Source organism: Ammospiza caudacuta, chromosome Z (genome assembly GCF_027887145.1).
Source record: "Ammospiza caudacuta isolate bAmmCau1 chromosome Z, bAmmCau1.pri, whole genome shotgun sequence".
In the NCBI taxonomy this organism is placed as follows: Eukaryota; Metazoa; Chordata; class Aves; order Passeriformes; family Passerellidae; genus Ammospiza; species Ammospiza caudacuta.
The window spans coordinates 44,457,886-44,480,337 of NC_080632.1; the positions used below are offsets into that span (position 1 = coordinate 44,457,886).

Sequence of the window (22,452 nt, forward strand, 5' to 3'; positions counted from 1 at the left end):
AGATGTGTGTGCGTTAGTGAAGACAACAAAGAGCCAACTATCTAGCATTATAGGAATTATATGTGTGCTTGCAACCAGAAGTTCTAAAAATTGTTTGTTCAATAACTTAAGACCACCATCCCGAGTTCTGTTTTCAGTTTTCTAAGATCATGCCCCTTACATGCAATCAAGTGGATCTAGCTCTCTACTTATCACTGAAACTACTCTCTGGTCTTCCAAAACTCAAAAGGTTCCTTCATCACAAGTGACAAAGCAAAGTGACCTCAGTCACTCATACAGCTTCCCCTCAAGGCCCTTCACCATCCTCACTGCCCTCCTTGGATGCTCTCAAATAGCAGAATGCCTCTCTTACACTGTGGCACCCAGAGCTGCCCCCAGCACTCGAGGTGAGGCTGCCCCAGTGCAGAGCACAGCAGGACAATCCCCTCCACTGCCTGGCTGGCCATGCTGTGCCTGATGTCCCCAGGACACGGGTGGCCCTCCTGGCTGCCAGGGCACTGCTGACCATGTCGAACTTGCCACTGACCAGGATTCACCAGACCACTCCAGTGGAGATGTTTTCCAGTTTGTTCTTACATCCAGAGTTGCCCTGTCCCAGGTGGATTTTCTGCCTTTGAGGAAATCAACAGCCCTATCTAATTTAGTACTGTCAACAAACTTACTCCAATGCCTGCATCCAAGTCAATTAAGAGGTTGAAAAGCACCAGGCCTGAAATAAAGGCCCTGTGGAACCCTCTAGGGGCAGGTCCCCAGCCTGATGTCACCCTGTTCACTGTAAGCCTCTGTGCCCACCTCATGAGCCAGTTACTCACCCATTATGTAATGCATTATCCAGCTGTGTGCCAGACATTTTCTCCAGAAGGATACTGTGAGAGACAGTACCAAAAACTTTACTGAAATCCAAAAAGATCACATCAGCTGGTTTCTCTTGATCAAGTAGATGGGTCACCTTGTCATAAAAGGGAATTAAGTTTCTCAGGCAGGATCTTCTTCTCATGAACCCACCCTGGCTGTGATCTGTGACTGCATCAATGTTGCAGACCAAAGCAGAGAACTCATCTCTGCCTTGTCAATGTTCCCATTTTTGAGGTAATCATCCTCATCATGTAACAGGATCATGTTATTTCTGGACTGCCTTTTATTATTGACATATTTTTAAAAATTACTTCTTATGTCCCCCACAGTACTGGCCAGCTCCAAGTCTAACTGAGCTCTGGCCACATAAATTTCTTGTCTATCATGGAGAGCTGAATTTCTGTATTTCTCCCATGTAATCTGACTTTGCTTCCACTGGGCATATGCTTTCCTTTTTTGCCTTAGCTTCAGAAAAAGATCCCTGCTCAGCCAAGCGAGCCTAAGAATAACCTGTCAGCTTTGATCTCAGTGAACAAGCACTAAGTACCACAAAATACCAGATAAGTTCTTAAAAGAGAAATCAAGGGATATTAAGAGACCACCTCTGGGTCAACAAACTAATTTGCTAAGCTGCAAATCATTATATGGGGAAAGACAAGTGAGAAGAACATCTTCAAGCTTACCAGGTTCTTCTAAACTTATCCAAGCATCTGCCAAAATATATTTCTGACTTCATTAAAGAAAGATTCCTGCTAACAGCAGCAGTTTCTTCCAAACCATAAGCATACAACTGCTTTAAGAAACAGGATGCAACTATAAAGACCTTGCTCTGACTCAGCATCATTGCTCTCCTCCTTAATTTTGAATTAATTAAGCTGTGCTCAGGTTTTTGTGCATTTGGGTTTGTTTTTAATAAAGATGATGCTTTCCAAATAATTTAGTGTTTCACTTGGATCACAGGACTCAACATCTAGGAAGGAGAATGATGGGTAAGGTCAGAACAGACCACAGTGGGTCATCCGGTCCAGACCTGCTGCTTAAGCAAGGTCATCCTAGAGCACAGAGCACAGGATTGCATCCAGGTGGTTTTTGAATATTTTCAATGAGGGAGACTCCACAACCTCTCTAAGCAATCTGTTCCAGTGCACAGTCACCTACACAATAAAGAAGTTTCCCCTCATGTTCAGGTGGAACTTCCTGGGCATCAGTGACTGCCCATTATCACTTGTCCTACTGCTTGGCACCACTAGAAAGAGCCTGGCTCCATTGCCTTGGCACCTTCCCTTCAGATAATTATAGACATTGATGAGGTCTCCTCTCGGTTGTCTCTTCTTGAGGCTGAACAGGCTCAGCTCCCTCTGCCTTTCCTCTTCAAATGCTCCAGTCCCCTCATCATCTTTGTAGCCTCTGCTTCCCCACTCCAGCAGCTCCATGTCTCTCATGTTCTGAGGAGCCCAGAACTGGACACAGCACTCCGGGTGTGGCCTCAGCAGGGCTGAGTACAGGGGCAGGATCACCTTCCATGACCTGCTGGCAATGCTCCCCAGGATACCATTGGCATTCTTGGTCACAAGGACACACTGCTGGCTCATGGACAGCTTCTTGTCTACCAGGATCTTCTCCACAGGGACCCCCAGGTTCTTTTCCACAGAGCTGCTCCCCAGCAGGTCAGCCCCAGGTGCCTGAGGCTGTTCCTCCCCAGGTGGAGGATCCTTCATTTGCCTTTGTTGACTTTCAGATGGTTCTTCTCTGCCCATCTCTCCAACCTGCCAAGGTCCTTCTGAAGGGCTGCACAGCACTCCAGAGTGTTGGCCATTCCTCCCAGCGTTGTGTTCTCAGTGAATTTGCTGAGCAGGAATCTGCCCCTTCACCCATGTCATCCAACTCTAAACAGTTCTGGGCCCAGTACTGAGCCTTGGGGACCACTGCCAGTGTCCCTGGATAGAACTACATCTCCTGCCAGTAGAGGCAAGAATATTCCTTGCCTTTAGCCGTACCCCCTTGCAAAGCAGCGCTGCTCACGCTTTCAACTCCTCACTCCAGCAGCTCACAGCTGCCCCTGAGGCCGACAGCGCCCACACCGCGGCTGCTATGGCAGCCGGGGATAAATCCGCGGAGTGTCCCACAGAAACCAGAGAGGCACAGGGGTAGTCAGGCGGCCGCGAATACAGTAGATCATGAATAGGAGATTCCCCTTTCCTTTTCTTATATAGAGCTTTCAAGGCAACCAGCCCAACCAGGGAGTGCCCACTGGCACCCCCATGAAACTCGGGGTGGGGCTGCGGGCGCAGCGCGGCCCCGGGCAGGAGCAGAGCTCTGTGCTGTGGGAAGGACGGTGCGGCCCCGGGCAGGAGCAGCGTTCTGTGCTGTGGGAAGGACGGCGCGGCCCCGGCCCCCCCCGCTCACCTGCGGGCCCCGGCCGCGCCGCCCTCGGCCCCGACGGTTTCAAACTGCCAGAGCGGAAGAGGAACCACAGCTGCGATAGGCTCAGGGTTCCTTTGCAAAGCACCCTCCAATTGGGCGGCTTGGAGGTGAAACAGCCAATCGAATCGCTAGACCGGGGGCGCTCACGCCGCCAGCCCCGCCCCGCCCGCGGGCGCCTCCTGCCGCACGTTGATTGGCGGGGTTGGCCGGGTGCCGGCGGGGGCGCGCGGCGCGTCCCGAGCTGTGCCGTGCCGTGCCGTGCCGTGCCGTGCCGTGCCGTGCCGTGCCGTGCCGTGCCGTGCCGTGCCGTGCCGGGCCGTGCCGTGCCGGGCCGGGCCGTGCCGTGCCGGGCCGGGCCGTGCCGGGCTCGGGTGCCGCGGGCCCGCATTGCCCGTGCGCGCCCCGCGCCGGCGGCCCTGGCAGTGCCGGGGAGGGTACCGTGCCAGGTTGAGCTGTGGTGGGGGGCCTGGGTTTCTGCGTGTTGGACAGCAGCTGCTGACGGGCATTCCTGTGGAGAATGAAAATTTAAAAAAAAAGGGGGAAAAAAAAAAAGGAGACGGAGAGAGAGAATTCCTTGGTGGAATTCCTTCATTCTTAAGCGCTTCCATCTGTGCTAGTAATGAAGCTATAAACCGTCGCCGGGCAGGGTTTCTAAATAATTTGTGCAGTAATGCTGCAGAAGGGGGTCTTGGCTTGTAGTTTCCAGCATTCCTCTCCAGGACAGGCTTTCCCTAAAACTTTGCGTAGGCAGGCGGGATGGATTCCGGAGCTAATCCGCAGCCTGTGGCAGGGCTGTGTGTCACACACCGCACCGGGGCAAATAACTCTCCTTGCTGGCATCTCTGCGCTGTAATAGACAGAAATACAGCAGCGGGTTTTGAGGATTTTAACATCAGGCATCAAAGAGTAGAGAGTCCTTCCGTTTTCCGGCGTTCTTTTAACTTGATAGCATCGTCATTGATCTTTCTGTAATGCAAGCTGTGACACTGAAAATTATGCACTATTATTTAAAAATTATTTACAGCAGTGAGCTCCGGCTACAGCATGGCGCTGAGCATGCTAGTGCCACAAGCCTTCTGGTCAAGCTCCATAATATGAGATCTTACCTTATATAGCACCAATATTTTGTCTGATAACATGAAAAAGATAGGTTGGGCATAAAATACACAGATAAACACAAAACTGTAACTTGTTATTTGCCCTTTATAAATATTCACAGCAGTACATGTACCTTGTTCCAGAATATTTTGCCCTTGTGAAACAGTTGAGCAAGTAAGGACCACCAAAAAATTTCACCTCTCTTAGAGGCACTTAAGACCTCCTAAAGTGAGCCTTTTCACACAGTAGAAGCCTACTTCAACATTTGTTGAAGTTCTCATTTAGACAAAGTGGCAATGGAGGGTTGTTTTTAACTGCAGTATCTGATAAGATCAGCATGATTTGATGAGAAAAAAATTCCAGCCTGAGTCACTGACTGTGCAGTCATTTTGTTTCATTAAGGCCTACAATGACATAGGTTTATGTTAGTTCCCAGAAACACATAATGGAAGGGCTGCATTTGCAGATGGATTTCAGTAAGCATGAAGGAGTGTGTGGTTTCAGAAATACATATTTTTTAAAATCAATTTGGTTGCAAATATCTATGATAGGATCAGTTAAGATTAAATTTGGGGTAAAAAAGGAACTGCATTTTGTAATGACTGCAGGAACATTGGCCTGAGACCTTTTCCCATTCCCTTTTTTGAGTGCTGAAGTGAACCTGTCATTCACATATTGGTAACCAATGTCCACACTGAAGCAAAGCATACCTTATTTTCCCTTGCCACAACTGGCTTTTCCCAAAGCTCATAGTTGAGGGAGGATGTTGCAATAAACCAGAAAACCAAAGTATTTCTGTACAGAGTGGAGTGGAGTTGTTGCTGCATACCCTAACAGCAATGAATTTGTAGGATTGGATCATCCCTTAACTCCAAGATAAACTACATGAGACCTAATACTGTTTGTGACTGGGCTGAGTTGGCCTTCATGGCAAAGGGCAGGAGGCACAGTGGTGTTTGTAGCCATGAACCATGGAAGATGTCTGGTCGCAGGATCTCCTCTACACATGTCTGGTGTTCTAGGAGGCTGCACTCAGCTATGAGTGAGAGAGAATATCTTCCAAAGACCAACTCAAATCATGGAATCCAGACAAGCCCTTCTGAGACTTCTAACTACTAAAGCAGCCTCCAAATCTACCCTTTTTTCTGAGTGTGTTTCACATAAGGTCACCAGAACTGGTGCATGCCCGTGCAAAAGATCACGTTTCCTGTCTCAGACCAAATTATTTATTTATAAAAGTTGAGAGATTACGTATGTTTCTATCATGCTTTTCATGTTAATTTGTTTTGTATGCTGCTGGTGTAAAAAATATGATGAATCTTTCTTCATAAAATAGCTTTAAAATACATGACTACCAGTGGAACACAAAATATAGCCTTTAAATACGTGTTTAGCTCTCAGTCTAACATCTTTGGAAAAATGCAGACATTTGGAAATGGAAGGAATTTGCAATGGGTACTCAAACCAGTCTTTGTGATGCAAACATCTACTGCTACTTTGTAATTAGATGGATAAAAAGCAAAGGAGATCAAATGATATCAAGCTGATTACTAGTATAAAGGGATAATTGTAGGTAGTTAGAGACCAATGAAATGACAATAATTACCCTATTCCCACACTGGGTATTTTATGGTGTATCTGATTAAACCTTCTGTTGAAACTTTCTGATTTTGAATTGTATTTAAAAAATACCTTCCATCTTTCATGTTGGAGTCTATTATACAATAGAATGTACAATTATTTTCACAGAATGAAGGAGAGTTTTGTATGCTTTTATGACCACATATGTTGATCTGCTGCTGCTCTAGCTAAGCAAATGCTGCATTAGTGGTTGAAGTCAGGAAAAGTATGCTTGTCTGTGCAGATTAAGAATTAGTTTTGAAGCAGGTGCTGTTCTGAGCTTTTGAAGAAAACAGGTAGAAGGGAGTCAGGAGTCTGAACTGATTGAACGTCATTAACACATCTAGTGTCAAAAAGTCACCTTTTCTTTCCTTGAAACAGTTTTTGAGGAATTCAAAGTTAAAAACTAACATCAACCAGTTTATATGAAACAGTAATGAATTTTTATTGTTTTCTGTAGTTCTGTAGGTTGCTGAAACACATCTCCAGTGTTTTCTATTTCCCCCCTGTATGTGTCATGATTATGTGATGGAAGACTAGATATTTTGTTATAACTTACGAGTGGATACAGAGTGGTTATTGTTTGACTCTCCCAGATTATCTATTTGAGTGTTTGCTGTGTGAACACAAGATCTATCTCCTGTCATGTGGAGGGCTAGAGGCAGCCCTGCCTTCTAGGTAGGTCTGTGCCTTGTGCAGTGTGGTCTCACCACCTTTCTTGTGCTCCATGGCTCGAGGTGTCTCAGAGAGAGCTGTTGAGTGTCTGGGGGCAGAGAGCCAGGCAGAAGGCACTAAGCTACATCTCTTGAGGCTTTTCCTTCAGAGGACTGTCACATTATGGCCACTGCCTTGTGCAGTGCAGTGGGACCATTGTAATTGGGTGGTCCAGGACCATTCCTTTTCCACCACATGAACTGAAATATTAAATATATGGTTGACAGATCACTCATTTTGAGCCTTACAGTGGTTTTTTTGTTCTGACTGCATTAAGAACTGTTTTTCAAAATACCATTATTTCATACAGAATTGAAATCCTTATTCTCTATGAAAAATAATGTGTAACCACAGTGAATATGGGCAATGTGGCAGTGCTGTTCCAGATATTTTGGAAATTACTGACATTTTTTCTTGTGATAATGCTGATAGTAGAAACAAACTTACCTTGTGAATATCGAACACCTCAGTGTTAAAGGGCTCTGTCTTCTATCTGTGATCCCCCTCTTGCCTTGTAAAATAGTCTTCTGACTATGCTGTCTCTTACATAATGGTTAGTGCATATATCAAATATATATTGATTTTCAGAAAAGTATCCAAGGGAATTGTAATCAGTGTTTAGAGATTGAAAATAGTCTTGAGTCTAGTATTTGCTGTTATCTGAAAATATATTCTCCTTTTTTTTTTAACAGGTGTTTTAGCTTATACTTGACAGACAGAAGACAATGTTGAAGAGCCTATAAATATGAAAGGCCCAGTGAGCATGTTCAGATGTATTTAAAAAATTTTTCCCAGAGCATTTGAGTGTTTTTCACTCAAATAAGTGTTTTGACATCAGTCAGTCATCAGTCTTTTCCCCATCAGTGACAACCTATCATGACAGAATTTATGAAGAGATTTTTCATGAATATCAAGGTTTTTCTGCTATAATTACTTATTGACATGTTAGATAAAGATTTTCAGTTACACAGAAAAAAATGCTTCTCTTACAGTACCTTAGGTAAGTATGCATTCACCTGTTTTTCAAACTTCTCTTTTTTTGAAGTGTGATAACAAAACAGATCTGTCGATAGTTTTGCCAAAAAGCACGGGAGTATTTTTGTCTCCTTTTAAACTGTAGGGAACAGGTGAAATCTCTTCTCATAAGATATTAAAATATCAACATCCCTAGAGATCTTTCAGTGACAGGGTGCACATGTACAACGTATTTGTGATGACATATTTAGCTGCAGGGGCAATAGAACACCACCATGCTCTAGAGTATTGAGGGACTGTAAAAGGCAAAGCATCTGCTTTCTTCCAAGACTAGCATTAGGACTTCCCACTGAAATATGCTACTGAAAATCATGCATGAGGAATGAATGCTGGACTTGTCACAGTTCCTTGCAGCAGCATACAGGGTTTTACAGAAAGGTGGAAATATAGTTCTTGTATGAGTTGGCAGCAATTAAACCGTTCCTGTTAAAAATAAGTTTAAGTTTTTCCAAGCTTGGTTGTACTAATAATCTCTTCCTAAGGAAAACACAATTTTTACTAATAAGAATCGTGATGTTTATTTCTATCTTTAAGAAATCTGCACACTGTTCTTGCTTTTGCCACTTTTGAGAGGTTCTTTACACAAAGGAGTACTAGGTAGGTTTTTTGGATGATGTTTCCATCATAAAACACAGACACTTTTGCCAAATGAAGCGCAGGAAACGTTTGAAAGGTTAATGTGCAGTAGACAGTGACCCTTTCTCCAAGAGCTGCCCATTTACTTGAGCGACTGTATAGCAGTGAGAATGTTTTAGCATCTCTTCAGCATCTTATGGCAGGACCAACATGTTTGGCTGTTGACAGCTGTAAACACGCATATTTGCATTCTGGTTCGGGTGCTGAATTTCAGCTCCTTTGCCTGCAGCGGTCGCTTCCCCTCCCGCTGTTCTCGGGCCAGGTCCGCAGCGGCTGCGCTGCCCGCTCCTGGAGCAGCAGCCCGCGGCCGAGCCGTGAGTCAGCAGCCGCAGTGGCGCAGCCTCCGCTCGCGCAGCGCTCGCCGAGGAGTTCTGCATCACCTCGACACCAGGGGGCAGCACGGCGTGTGGCTCTGCTCGCGACCCGGTGCGAAAGGCAGAAACGCGTACAATACGCCGCGTTCTGTGGAGTTCAGTCTTTACAGATCTGATCTGCTACCCCTTCTTTCTGTTTTTGCTTTTTTCGAAATCAAATTGAGTGCTGTTATTACATTTATGTCTTATTATATTAATGCTGACAAAGACTGGTTAAATGACATTAACTACAAGGAGGAAGAAAAGAATTCAGTGGGATGGTCTAAATGATGTAAGAGTATGCACTAAAGGTACCTTTTAAGTTTTGGAGAGTGCTGTTGGCATTCATTTTAAGATGCAAAAAGGTACGTTACAGCAGTTTTTTCTTTTAAATTTCCTGGAACCTAATTACTAAAAATTCTCTCCTCCACTAATAAAGAAAGATTCATAGTACTTGAAGGACTAGCACCTTCAATTTAGACTGTAATGAAAACTTTTCTTACTATTAAAAGGCCTTTCAAATAATTTTCAGATGTCTGTGACATTCAGGCTGAAATGTTTTGTGTGGTATTTATACTGCCGATTTAAGGCCTTTTCATTGCAGACATCCGGGCTATTCATTGTGGATTCCCCTTATAGTTGCTTAAGGGACATCAGAGGTAGCCTCATCTGGAAAGTCTTCTAGTCTTTTGTACTCCTAGCAGAGAAACAAGTACCTGCAGGGTTCAGTTGATCTGATACATTTCTAAAAGGTCAGATGAATCATACCACAAAGTGCTTATTACTCTGTTGTACTGTAGAGTCTAGAAAACTAGTTCAGATATCTGCATTTTAGACATTTGCATTTCCTCAGATGATTCCAATCTTTTGAATGTAATTGTACTTCAAATGGAACTACAAGTTCTCAAAGGATTTGATTATTAAGCCACAAATTTTTTTTAGTTTGGCATCCAGAGTACAAGCCTGGCTTGGACCTTGATCTGAGTCATTCCATCCATTTTTTTGAGTAAGGAGAGACAACTCCCACCGTATCAGGTGGAACAGGTAGTGCCTGTTCCATTTCAGTTCACTGTATTACCTTTATAAAAGCATAGTAAATACAATATAAGGGAAGAGATTTCGTTAAAGGCTTAAATGTCTAATTCATTAACATTTGTAAAACAAATGAAAAAGCAAAACATAGCTGTCTTCAAATAAAAGTCTGTGAAGTATTCAACATGCAGATAAATAAACTGACAAATGAAATTTTTATGTAAGACAGTGTTATGAAAGAGAACAGGAAGATAGAGTGCTTATGAAAGGAATCATACAGACAAAACCAAATCCTTGAGTGTGAACTGCAATTAAGGGAGTAAAACTGCTTACGGAAATTTTTAAATTAAAGAAGGAGGAGAGGAAGGGATATGAAGGTGTGTGTATGTGTGTGTAGATAAGTGACAGCATTTTGGGCAGAATGTCAAAAGATTTGACACTGGAGTGAAGCCCAACAGAACCAGTGACAGGGTGAAATGTAAGTGAGTATGTGACTACTTAGCATGGGTTGATTAGTCAGCAAAGTCAGAGGCTGCTGTTCTGGAAATCCCACAAGAAAAACTGTTTTACTTACTAATTTTTGGAATTCATTAACTAATGAATTTACTAATAATGAAACCACACAAAAAAGTTTTCTTATTTCAAGGTGACTAGCAATGCTAGCACTCAGAGACCATCTTTGATTATCTTCACAAGAAGACCTTGAGACAGTGATTGAAGGTTGAGGTGGCAAATGTAAGTGAATACAGTGTTATCTCAAATGTATTATTATGAACATAAAATCATCTCTAACTCTGCTCATGCCATGTTGGTTTTTGAGCTGTCCATCTTTACCTGGGAACAAGGTCTTTGTTTGCAATAAGAGCATGAGTTTGGTTCTTAATGATTGTTATCACTTCCTCTTACTATGATTACACTGGAAAAAAAAAATCAAAGAAAGGTAAAAAGGATGATCTAAGTCATGATGTTACAATAGGAATATTAATTAGGGAAACCAGCGTTCTTTGCCCTTGAGAAAAGGTTGTTCCATGGAAATGTTAAAGAGGGCTAAAAAACCCCAAATGGTATGAAGGTTGTGCATGAAGGGTTTCTTGTTTAGTCTCATTTCCAATTAAAAAAATGTTGAGAGTCAGTTGAAGCTAACAGAAGCTTCATTCAAAGCAAGCAAGAAAGCTTGGTTCCTCATCTTGTTTTAGCACTTATATTATCTTTCTCAAGAAACTTTACAAATTCACTCTACACATTTTATGGGCCTTCAGAATAGTGAATAATTTAGAGAAGGAATACCCGCCAATACCTATTGAATAAAAAAAGACATTATCCCTGGCTAAGGAATTCCAAATGTTGCAAATTTTAGGTTATTTGGTGAAGTCTCATTATGTGCTGTATTGTTCCCTTTTTGCTTTGGGTTATCTTTTGGGGAATGGTTACTAAGCTTGATGAATCAGTAGCCTTTGCCCCGACCTAGAACCACCCTTATGTTAGAAACAAAGCTGATTTTAATTAATAATCAATTTATCCAGTAGTGTCAAAATAGTGTTAAAACACAACAAAAGTGTGTAATTTATATTGAGATATTTTTCAAGTAAATATATGAAATCTATCAGATTGCATTTAAGGTAGAGTGATTCCTTCTTATTCTATGTGTGAAGTACAATTTTCCAAATTGCAGTTTCAGGAATGTGCTTAAAAAGCTTGAAAAGTTTTGAATATGTCAGCCCTGGAGCAAAACTAGTGAAGATTATAAATAGGGGAATAAGTGGTGAAGGGGCATATTATCTTTAACTCTGCTGTTTTCTAGGTCTTAACTCTGATGTTTTCTTCCTCAAAAGCATCTATCTTGCTTTTCTTTTTGGTTTAGTTTGCTAGATTTTGTTTAGTTTCCTATCTCCCACTTGCTTCAGTGAGCAATAAGTGTATTTGTGCCAATACCAAGAACACTGACTTCCTATTTTAGACTGTTATCATTGTGTTTCTTTTATAGGAGAGCCAAATCTGTGCCAAATCTGTGGTAAATGCTGCAGTAATTCACATATTCCTGCTTCCCTCCTTCAGGACTGCATGTTATACTTTCCAGCATGTGATGTGAATGCAGATGGATCTTTGTACCTGGAGGAGGAAAACAAAGGAACACAACTGTTTGCTTGTGTTGTGGCTGTCTATGTGAGATATGAGGGGAAAATATACCCTTTCAATGTAGTTTTCATTTTAACAGAATTACTGAATGTGGGATCATAAAAGTAGTTAGCGTTACCTGTCTAACAGTCTTGTGTCTGTTTGGATGCAGAAAGGCAGAACAAATTTAATGAAACTGGTATTGGAATTAAGACAAAGTGCTTATATTCAATTATATATATATTTTAATATGAAGACAATAATTTAGGAGACCTTTAAAGGTATTACATTTCTTTACCATCAAGCTCATAGTCACTAAAGTCTATGTGAGAATTTCTTTTTGCAGAACTTGGAAACATACCACCCGTCTGTGGGCAGGTATTACAGATCTCCCAGCTTTTCTTTCCATTACATAATAATACAGTACTTAAAATTCAGCTGAAAAAGACTTTTCAGTAGACAACTGCAAAAATAAAATACCGAGAGAACTTTTAAAAAGTGTTCAGATTCTTTAGTGACTTAAAGATTGTACTAAGAAGCAGACCTTTAAAGAATGCCTCAAGTGGATGAGCTACTGTGTTGAAATACAGAAACTGGGAAACCGGAATTATTTCCAGTAATGTATCTGACCCACAGAGTGGGTATTACTGGTGTGTATTAGTGCTGGTCTCCTTTTGGATTATAAATTGACTTTGATGGATTGTAGTTAGGAACAGGTATAAATATGGAGAAGAAAATGCAGAAAGGACAAGAAAACCTTAGAAATGGTAACCCCCTCACTCTGAACAAAGCCAATGTAAATGCAACCAAACAAATACTCACTCAACAACAACAAAAAAGTATGTTCTTCATGCTAATTTAGAAGAAATTAATTTAGAAGACATTTGGGATAAGATTTTGCTTGTATAGATTTAATTATAAAGTTCAGACTTATATCTGAGCTAGAAGCCAGAATATGTGATTTATTTTGTCCTAAAGCAGATATCTTAAACCTATTAGAGGTTGCAGGGGACATCTAAAACTAAATGAGAAGCGTTCCATTATTTGTTGAGGTAAAGGTGCCCTTACTGTGCTGTAGTGCAGGAAGATGAATGTGGAGAAAAGAAGTTTCTTTTTCAGATTCAAGTTCAAAGACACAATATTCATTTTTTCATGGAGTGTTACACTGGGAGATAGATCACTATTGTTTCTTTAGCTTAACAGAAAGGTAGTTATGTGTATTGGCTCTTCTAAGAAGGAGACAGCCTGAAAAGCAATACAAGAGGAACATGGGAATTTATGAAGAGGAGAGGTATTGGACTGGAAACAGCAGTAGTCAGAATGACATTTGACATGGTGAGAAACTGCTCTGCTGGAATTAAAACCTCCATCTAAGGGAGAAGCATCTTCCGTATTGGATGCCATGAGGTGTCTGCGTGCAGCCAGTGAACTGTCAGTTCAGGCTGCAACAACACATACCCACACTTGCAATGTGCATATATGAAGTCATGGGGTTCTTTCACACTAGTGTGTGATTCAGCAGGTTGTTATGAGCTGAACATATCCACGGAAAGCTAGGCCACCCACACCTCTAGCAGGAGATGTGTAAGGAGAACAACAGGCACACCCAGATTAGGTGTGTGCACTTGTAACTACTCAGAGGTCCTGTGAGAAAGATGTGCACATGTAACTGTGTTTTTCTGTCTGTCATTAGAGAATTTTGGGTGGGTTGTTTCAGGAGGTAGTTTTTGTTTGTGTATATTATAAGCGTTTCATATGCGTCTAATATTGTGGTTTATTAGCATTTTGCTTGCATCTAATATGTGGTTTATTTGTATTGCTGAATGTTAAATATAGAGATCACTGATTGATGGTTAATTACATGATGTTAATAAGTTGCTTCAATTCTGATTTTCCCTCTGATAATGTATCACGTTTAGCAAAATATCTCTGAGCTGTGTATAATGTTACTGTAGTAAAAACAGCTGTGAAATACAGCATCACAGAAAGGAAAGGACAAGGGTTTTGTTTAGATGTTGAGAAATAGCAAAATTAATAGCTAAGAGATAAGTAAGTTTGGATACATGGGGAGATGTTGCCAGTCTCTGAAATGCCTGCCAATGAAACTTCTAAAATTTTGTCTGTGGATACAATGAAAAGATAAGTAAGAGTCAGTTTTGTATCAGTTAACAGTAGTTCTTGACGGATAGAGGGGAATCCTTCTAAAACTGGAAGCTGGATTAAGAAACATTAAGAAATTCAGGAAGGACAGGTCATAGTCCCTTCATTATGACTAGAGTGAAAAGGGCAGTAAAATTAGCATTGCTGATGGAAATTATTAATACACCAAGAGCATTTCCTGTGAGACGTTACTGAAAGAGCTGCATTTTAGTTTTATGGTGAACAGATTCTTCAAAAAACATAGTCTCAATTAGAACCCTGGAAATAAAAGAGGTATTTGAGTAATAACTGGAATCAAATTTTCTCCAGTTAGATGACATAGTTAAGATGTGTTTCAAAATACCAAGTTCATAGGCTTTAGTTTTTAAAATGTTATTACAGTATTAATTGACTCTAAGATTTAAACGTCCCCATTTAGGACACTATGTGCTAATAGATTTTGTTCCTGAAGACCTTTATTAAAAAACTGTGAAGCTGTGTGTACAGTAAGTAGAGACTGTGATCTGTGTTGACTTTTAACATATTTTAAGGAAATAAGACATTGTCTTAGCTGTAATTGTGGTGATGCATGGTTGTGCAATCTGTATATTAATTTTTAGTTGTTAAGACGCTATTTGCAAGACTGCATCATATTTTTCTTCTTCATGTTGCTTCATGCTATCGTTTTATAATTTCAGTTTTGCTTCTTCTGATAAGATACTGATATGTCTTGGAAATAACTATATATTTTTTTTTCTTTTAAAAGGAACATTTGAAATGCAATATGAAGTAAATTACATAATGACTCTAACTAGCTGGTGGCCTTGGCAACCCTTAAGAAAACTCAGTGATACACAAAAAGTAGTTTTTCCTTCTTTTTTTTCCCCTGATTTCTCAGAGGTAGCATTGCATCAGTGCAGAACAGTTAAGTGTTATCATCGCTTACATTATATGGCGAGAATATCTAAGATACTGTTAGAGTACTTTTTGAATTTCTGTATACTGAATGCATCACACTGTCAGCTCTGTAGCTCATTTTATTCCTAGTACCGAAGGGGACAATTTTAAATATTAAATTGCTTATATGTTATTTTATATTTAATCAGAAATGGAGGTTTAGGTCAGCCCCTCTGTGATACAGACTCTACAATTTACTCTACATCATAACTGTGTCTGTTTAGACAGGCATAGTTTTATTTTTTTTGTACAGAAAATCATGATTTCCAGAGATAGTCCTGCCTATCCTTTCTAATAATTGATAAAAGGAAGGATCTGATATTCCTGACTGAGAAAATGATTAAGGAGCTCTGGTTGCTCCTTGACCTTGTAATATGTTTCATAGTGCTTTGAAACCTTGCTAGAGAACATACTAATATGTGCAACCAAGCATCCCTATTTGTTAAAGAATCTCTATTCCTAACAAGTAATCAGATCCAACATACTTTTTCATCTGTTGTCTTTTTATTTACTCCTTCTACATTCAGATCATGAGCGCGATTCATTGAGACCAGCAGCAAAACAGAATGAGAAATGGTAAATTTGAAAGGACAGCTTTGAGAAGCCAAGCAAATGACTGACACTGCTCATGGCTGGGAAACCTACAAGGTGTATGGATTCCTAATAAGTGTCTTTGAGAGGCATTAACTCTTCTTTTTTAACCTATTCTATATTTCTAAAATCATATAGATACAGGGCTATAATTTTTTTGATTGAGTAGTTGATTTATTGCTATAATACATCTTCCAAAAGCTACATTTTTCTGTTTTTACTAATATTTGGTGGTATCTTATCTTAACAGAGCAGTGCTTATGAAGATAATTTCATATTTAGAAAAGCCTTCTCTAGTGCCAAACCATGTCCAGAATATTTTGATACAGTTTCTTCCAGTAGACAATACTAATGTCATGGTTATACTTGTTAGGCTAATTATATTTGTTTTCCTAGAAGTTACATGAATTTTAGCATATGGGGTGACAAGTGTATTTATCCTTTTTTCTGATCTTGCTTATGTTTCCATTACACAATGTTTATTATTAGGAACTCTTCAAATTTCGTCATTGGTATTTCAGTTATGTTGTACTGCAAACTTAGCACTTTTGCAGCGTGTCATGCTCCTCCCCAGTCTGCATAACTTAATAGGGCTGCAAAGTCTCCTTGGATTTCAGAATGTGCACACAAATATAGATCTCCTGAGTGTTTGTGTAGTTTGCTTTGTGTTGTCTCCCTTCCCAAAATAGCTTATGAGTAAGCTCCTGAAAGTGTGGTACTGAATAATGTTAGCTTTTATTTTCTTTGATAGCCTCTGTAATTATTCATCTGTTTACCAGTTCATTTCACATAATCTTGCATACCAACACACAAAAGTTTTTGTGAGGATTTGTAGTATAGTATTTCTCTATGTACTTTTGGGATATATTTAGAGAAAGGTGGCTTTTCTTTGAAAGGTATGTAAAATTTCAAAACAAATTTTTCCAGCAAACTTATACCACATTTTGAAAAAGGAGAGAAGTGAATGAAAAAAAGGAAATTATAGTGCCCACAAGGAAAGATTCAGTGGAACAAATGTAGGCCTGGTCAAGAGGAAGTTTTGAGTAAGCTTTGTATTCCTACAACTGATAGGTCTTAATCATCATTTGATATTAAAATATTATTAAATAATGATGTGGCCAAATATCATTCATCAGTACTATTCCCAGGCTTTAAGAGTATAAAAAATTGAAACGTAGAGAGTTGCAATCTCACTGTTTTCGAATCAGGTGCTAATTTTGTCTGTTTCCATTTATATGTGCTGACTATAAGATGCAAGAGTTGGATGGAAAGGTTCTCCACTGAGGGTAGACTTTATCTTGGATTTCCTGCTGAGTACTCAGGTTCTTTCAAAAGCAGTAGGAGCTGCAAGTGCTCCTTGTATGTAGAGCTGAACAGAACATGTGAACTTGTTTGTCAGCTAGTATCATTGAATATTTGGAAATGTTTACTAGCCACAACCCATCCCTTTCCTTCACTCACATAGTATAAGCACTCTAGACAAAGCCTTGTGTGAATGGATTGTGCCTTTCAGAGCTTGTCCAGTAAGATTCTTAAGGATCCCAGTGCTTATCATCAGAAGTAAGGTTAACTAGCCCAAGTTCAGCCTGGTGATTTCCTTGGTTCCTGTTAGCTTCTCTGACAGTGAGCCAGAGCTCTGCTGATATGAGTACCTGCAGTGCAGCATCTGGCTGTGACAATGTATAGCAGCTGACTATGACAAGACTCAGACTTGGGTTCTTTTTTGTTCTGAATTGATGTAATTGCTGGGTACTTTTTAATTGTTTCAGTCTGGCACTTTAACAAAAGAATGATGAAAAAAGATGCTTTGGTCTTAACTTTTTTTGGGGGGGGGTTGTTTTTTTTTTTTTAATGGAATATTTTTAGTCAAAAGAAGATTTTATAGTTTTCTTATTACAGTAAATGAAAAAATTATTTCAGCTATTTGGGCTTCCAAAGAAATGAAGTTTCCTTATGTAAAGACATTTTGTTGAAGAGATATTTTTGGTAGAAAACATGCGTGTTTTCTAGCAGGAATATCTGCAAATTGAAAAGTAGGAAGGAGGGGAAAATGTGCTGTGAAATCCATCCACTTAAAAAACTATAATGGTAATTCAAAATGGTAATTAAAAATGGTAATTAAAAAAAATTATAAATGGTAATTAAAAAAATACACCCTGCCATGTCATGGGTAGATGCAAACTTCTTAATCATTGCTACAGGTGGTTGTCACATGATACAAAACATGAGGAGGAAGTGAGACAAAGTTGTCATGAGTCCTTACTGCTTTTTTCTTTATTCCCCCCATTAATCTCTCCAGCTCCTTCCTTGAGCATGCTTTTCTAGTGTGACTATTTGCAATTAATTTTTTTTGCTGGCAGTGCTTCTATGATATGTGTTATGTTCACTGATACAGGGTTTACTCTATAGTGAACTATCTTACCATTACATTTGAATGTTTATTGAATATTATTATAAAATTCATGCCTAATCCTATGTGTCTTCCCATCTGGGACACTGCAGGAAATTTTTTTTTTCCCTAGAAGTTAGATTTTAGAATACTCGGTACTTCTCATGCGCCGCGCAGGACCTTCACTGGATCTCAATCATTATTAGTGTTTTCAACAGCTGCCCAAATGATGTTGGCCATCAAATGAACAATGTCAGCTGCTACCTCTGCCTTCATCATAAGAACCCCATAGCTAAGTTTAGACAATTTCTAGACTAATAGATTCAAACCTCTCCCAAGCACTGGACTAACTGGCAGGTGATACTGTGCACATAATTCAGCAAACTCTCTTATCCTCCAAAAGATGGTTGAGTACAAGCTGCCTTTTAGGAGTAGTTCCTCAAACAATCTGCCCACCAAATTTTGTTCATGGACCTATTTGGAAGACGTACAGGACAAAGATCTTTTGGGGAGTATTTTAGGAGTTTACACAGAAAAGTATATTCTACTGTTCAGGAGGATTTCTGCTTGTTGTTAAGACATAATCTTCAGCAGACTCCAAAAATCACAATACTTGGAAGAAATAAAAGGGTAACAAAACAATTTCCCTTGATCATACATAGTGTAACCATGTACTGGAAATCAGAAGGAAAAATATGTCAGTATGAAAATTTTGAATAATTTTTATGTTCTTTAATCTTAATTAGATATTGAGATTAGGGCTGATACTTAGCAGGAAAACCTGAGTTAATGTCACAAAAGGGTGAGGCTTGATGCTACTTTACAAAGTACAGTTTTATAGCCACTATAGGTATGTGAGAATGAAGCATAATGGTAGTACTTTCTGTCTGTAAAGCTTAAATACAGATTACAAGTTAAATGCACTTTATAAAGGGAAACTCATAGAAGGCAAAGGATGCATAGAACTCTGGCGTTCAACCCATGTAACTCCCAAACGTTCTTTCAAGGTATAACTTGCAGGCATTTCCACAGCACTAGCTTCCCCTGGCCCTTGAGACCATGACAGGACCAGATTCTTCTTCAGTGCTCTGTTTTGCACATACTCACCTCCAGAGACCAAAAAGCTCCAGCTTCAATAAAGGTGAATTGTGGTCTGTGTCCACAATGAAGCAGAGAGAAGTATATTCCTACTTTCTGTGTTGCTGTTTTAGGCTATAAAAGAAGATAAACATCCCTACAAACTTCATATTTGCCTCTCTAACTGATGAATGAAACCACTTGCAAACATGACAAGCTGAAAGGACTTTCCACTATTCAGAAAAGCACAGCTAAAGGGATACCTTCCGACCCAGCAGCTATAATATAACAGCAGCAGGTATATAATATATAGCAGCAGGTATACAATATTAGATGAGAAACTGGAGTTATCTAAAATGTCAGAGGTCTGTATACGGATGATGGAAATTGGGTTTGAGTTTTTTCAAATCTGTGATATTGTTAAGCTCAGTAGCTTATACCTAACTTGATGAAAGTATTTCCAGATCTGATTATCTAAAGTTTGAAGATGTTTTTTTCTCAGTGGATTTGAGAGAAGGCTTAAGAGCAAATATAAATAAACACCAAGCGCTGTGATGCTTTCAATCTCTGTCAACATTTCTGCTGTGATCAAGAGACAATGTAACATTGTCTTGGTTACAGGCTTGGAAACATAACCCTGAGTGCTTTAAGCGTATTTTAGCATATCATGAAATTAAGAAATGGAATTTACATGGCTTCCTGTTACACTGCCTTTATTTAATAATTATAATTACAAAAAAGTAAGTGAGTCTTTTGTTTCTTGGACTGGTGATTTTTCATCATCTTGAAGGAATGTTTTATCCTTCATTGACAGCATATTTTACATAGTTTACAACTGTATGTTAATAAAAAAAAGAATATTTTGTGTATAGGAAAGGGACTCTTTCTTATAATCACTTGAAATTTGTATATGGGAATTTTTAGATTGAAATATATCTGGTTTCTCACAGTTTTTCTGTATCTGGAAAATTTCTTCCAGGCCCATATTTTTCCTTAAGGAAACTGCATTTCACCTTCCAAGGAAACTTCTGATTTAAGACTCAAATAGATGCTGAAAGGTTCTTGTCTTCAGGATCTCAATGAGCACCATGGCAATTTGTATCTGATGTTACTCCTAGCTTGAAAAATTTATCAAATCATCCCCTTAGTGGTTGAAATTCATAATTTACAACAATTAGTCTATACACTTCTCTAAGTATCCCTTAATTTAATTTTAAGTGAAGCACTGGGCTGATAGCTCTAGACTGCACCTTTTGCATGAAAGTTTTAGAGAATGTGAAGTTTTCCAGTTTTAGAGAATGAGAAGTTTTGGTTCAAACAGTGAAATAAGATTTTCTCCTCGAGGCTTTTTAAAGATCCAGTTATTAAAATAGTAGAGGAATGTCTCTGCCTGAATTAATGTGCAAATGAAGCCATATACCAAGGTCAATATGGATTTTTATTTAACAGTAAGTGTGAGAGAGAGAGCAAGAGATAGGAAGAAACAGGAGAAGGCTGGAGGGCTCTGGAAATAAAAGGCAGATTCAAATAGGCAGATTCAATAGTCCCACTTCATGGATCCTGTTGGTCCTTTTCTTATGGTCTTCTCAATGACTCCAGTTTTGTTGAAGTGATGGCCACTGTCTTCATCTGTCAAGGGTGGGGGAACCCCATGAAACAAAAATCCACTGAGTGTATATTCGCTTATATTAGGTGGGAATGGCCAGGTACTTTCCCTAACTCAGGGTATTTTACACTGGGTGATGTAATACTTTGGATTACAGGATACCTGGAAGCCTTTGATGATTCAAAACATCTCCTAAGACATTACAGCTGCCTCGGACATCAGAGAAGTTAAATTAATTATGGCCTGTCAGCAGGGGTGAATACTTTCAGGCTGCATGTGAGGTGCTTGTCCAGAGGGGAGTTTTCACAGTGAGCCTCTGATGATGGGTGTGCATGCCCTCTGCACTTGAGAGGTAAAAGAGTGATGGAGTCATTAACCATTCACAGACCAGTGTCTCACAGGTTTATAAAGATGATGTTAAAAATCTTTTGTGAACTGTGTCTTTCTGAATTATATTTTTTCATCATTTTCAGTATGTGAATTTTCAAATCCATTTTTTAGTCATTAACTTCACAGCATTTTTGAATTGACTCTACTGAGTGACGGTATCTTTAGTCCATGGCTAATATTTTTTTGCTGAGTGTAGTTCTTCAAATTTTAACACTCTTACAGTTGGTTTACTTATTAACGCACAAATTAATCTTTTCCCCATTATTGTGTGTAGATAATCGCACAGTGTTTCTCTCAATATAAACTATACTTAGTCTGTTAAATAAACCAAATCTCAAACAAGCAGCTATAGTCTGATATAATGACACATGGAATTAAGATGTGGATGACAATATTTTTGCAGAAATCTGAAATACCTGTACCCAGAGCCTGGGAATGCTCCTCAGTATTTGTGGTGTATTGACCATGCCTGGATGTCAGGCACTCACCAGAGCTTCTCAATCATTCCCTTTTGAGGGGAGAGAAAGTATCACAAAGGTTCATGTGTTAAGATAAGGACTGGGATAGATCACTCACTGAATACTGTTAAGGGCAAAACAGGCTTGAATTGGGGATATTAACTGAATTTATTGCTAATCAAAATCATGTCAGGATAATAAGAACAAAACAAATCTTAAAAACACTTCCTCCCCATGCCTCCTTCCTTCTCAGCTCTACCTTCTTCTCCCCAGTGGCACAGGGAGACAGGGAATAGGGGTTAGGGTCAGTTCATCACATGTTGTTTATGCCTCTGGTCAGGGAGAGCAGTCCTTCCCCTGCTCCAGTGTGGGTTGCTCCTGTGGGAGACAGTTCTCCACAAACTTTTCCAGTGTGAATCCATCCCATGGGCAGCAGTTCTCCATGGACTGCTCCAGCATGAGTCCATTTCCATGGGATGCAGTCTTTCAGGTGCAGCCTGCTCCAACATGGGTTTTTCAAAGGGTCACAACTCCTACCTGCTACAGCGTGGGCTCCTCTTTTATGAATTCACAGATCCCTGCCAGGAGCCAGCTCCAGCATTGGCTTCCCACAGGTTCACAGCCTCCTCTCAGACATCCACCTGTTCTGATGAGGGACACCTCCTGGGGCTGCATTTGGATCTCTACTCCATCATGGATCTCCACGGGCTGCAGGGGAATCCTGAGTTTGGTGCCTGGATCATCTTGTCCCCATCCTTCTCCACTGACCTTGGTGTGTGCACAGTTGTCCTCTCACATATTCCCAGTTCACCCTTCTTTGGCTGCAATTACATCTGCACAATGACTTGTTTTCCTTTTAAAGTCTGTTATCACAGGTTATTGTCTCTGATTGGCCTAGCTTTGGCTCTGTTCTGGAGCCAGCTGGTACTGGCTCTGTTGAACATGGAGAGGCTTCTGGTAGCT

At 40.0% G+C, this 22,452-nt stretch overlaps 1 protein-coding gene across 4 annotated transcripts in view; it reads right to left on the minus strand.

Moving 5' to 3' along the window:
- The window catches only part of POC5 (POC5 centriolar protein), a 35,353-nt gene extending 32,047 nt beyond the window's left edge, over positions 1 to 3,306 (minus strand). For 3 of the 4 annotated variants that reach the window (XM_058823726.1, XM_058823727.1, XM_058823725.1), the window contains exon 1: positions 3,262 to 3,282. The gene's annotated coding sequence lies outside the window, so the exon portion shown is untranslated. Of the gene's footprint in view, positions 1 to 3,261 lie in introns of all 4 variants that reach the window. The other variant, XM_058823729.1, reaches the window with a different exon arrangement.
- Positions 3,307 to 22,452: the final 19,146 nt, after the last annotated feature.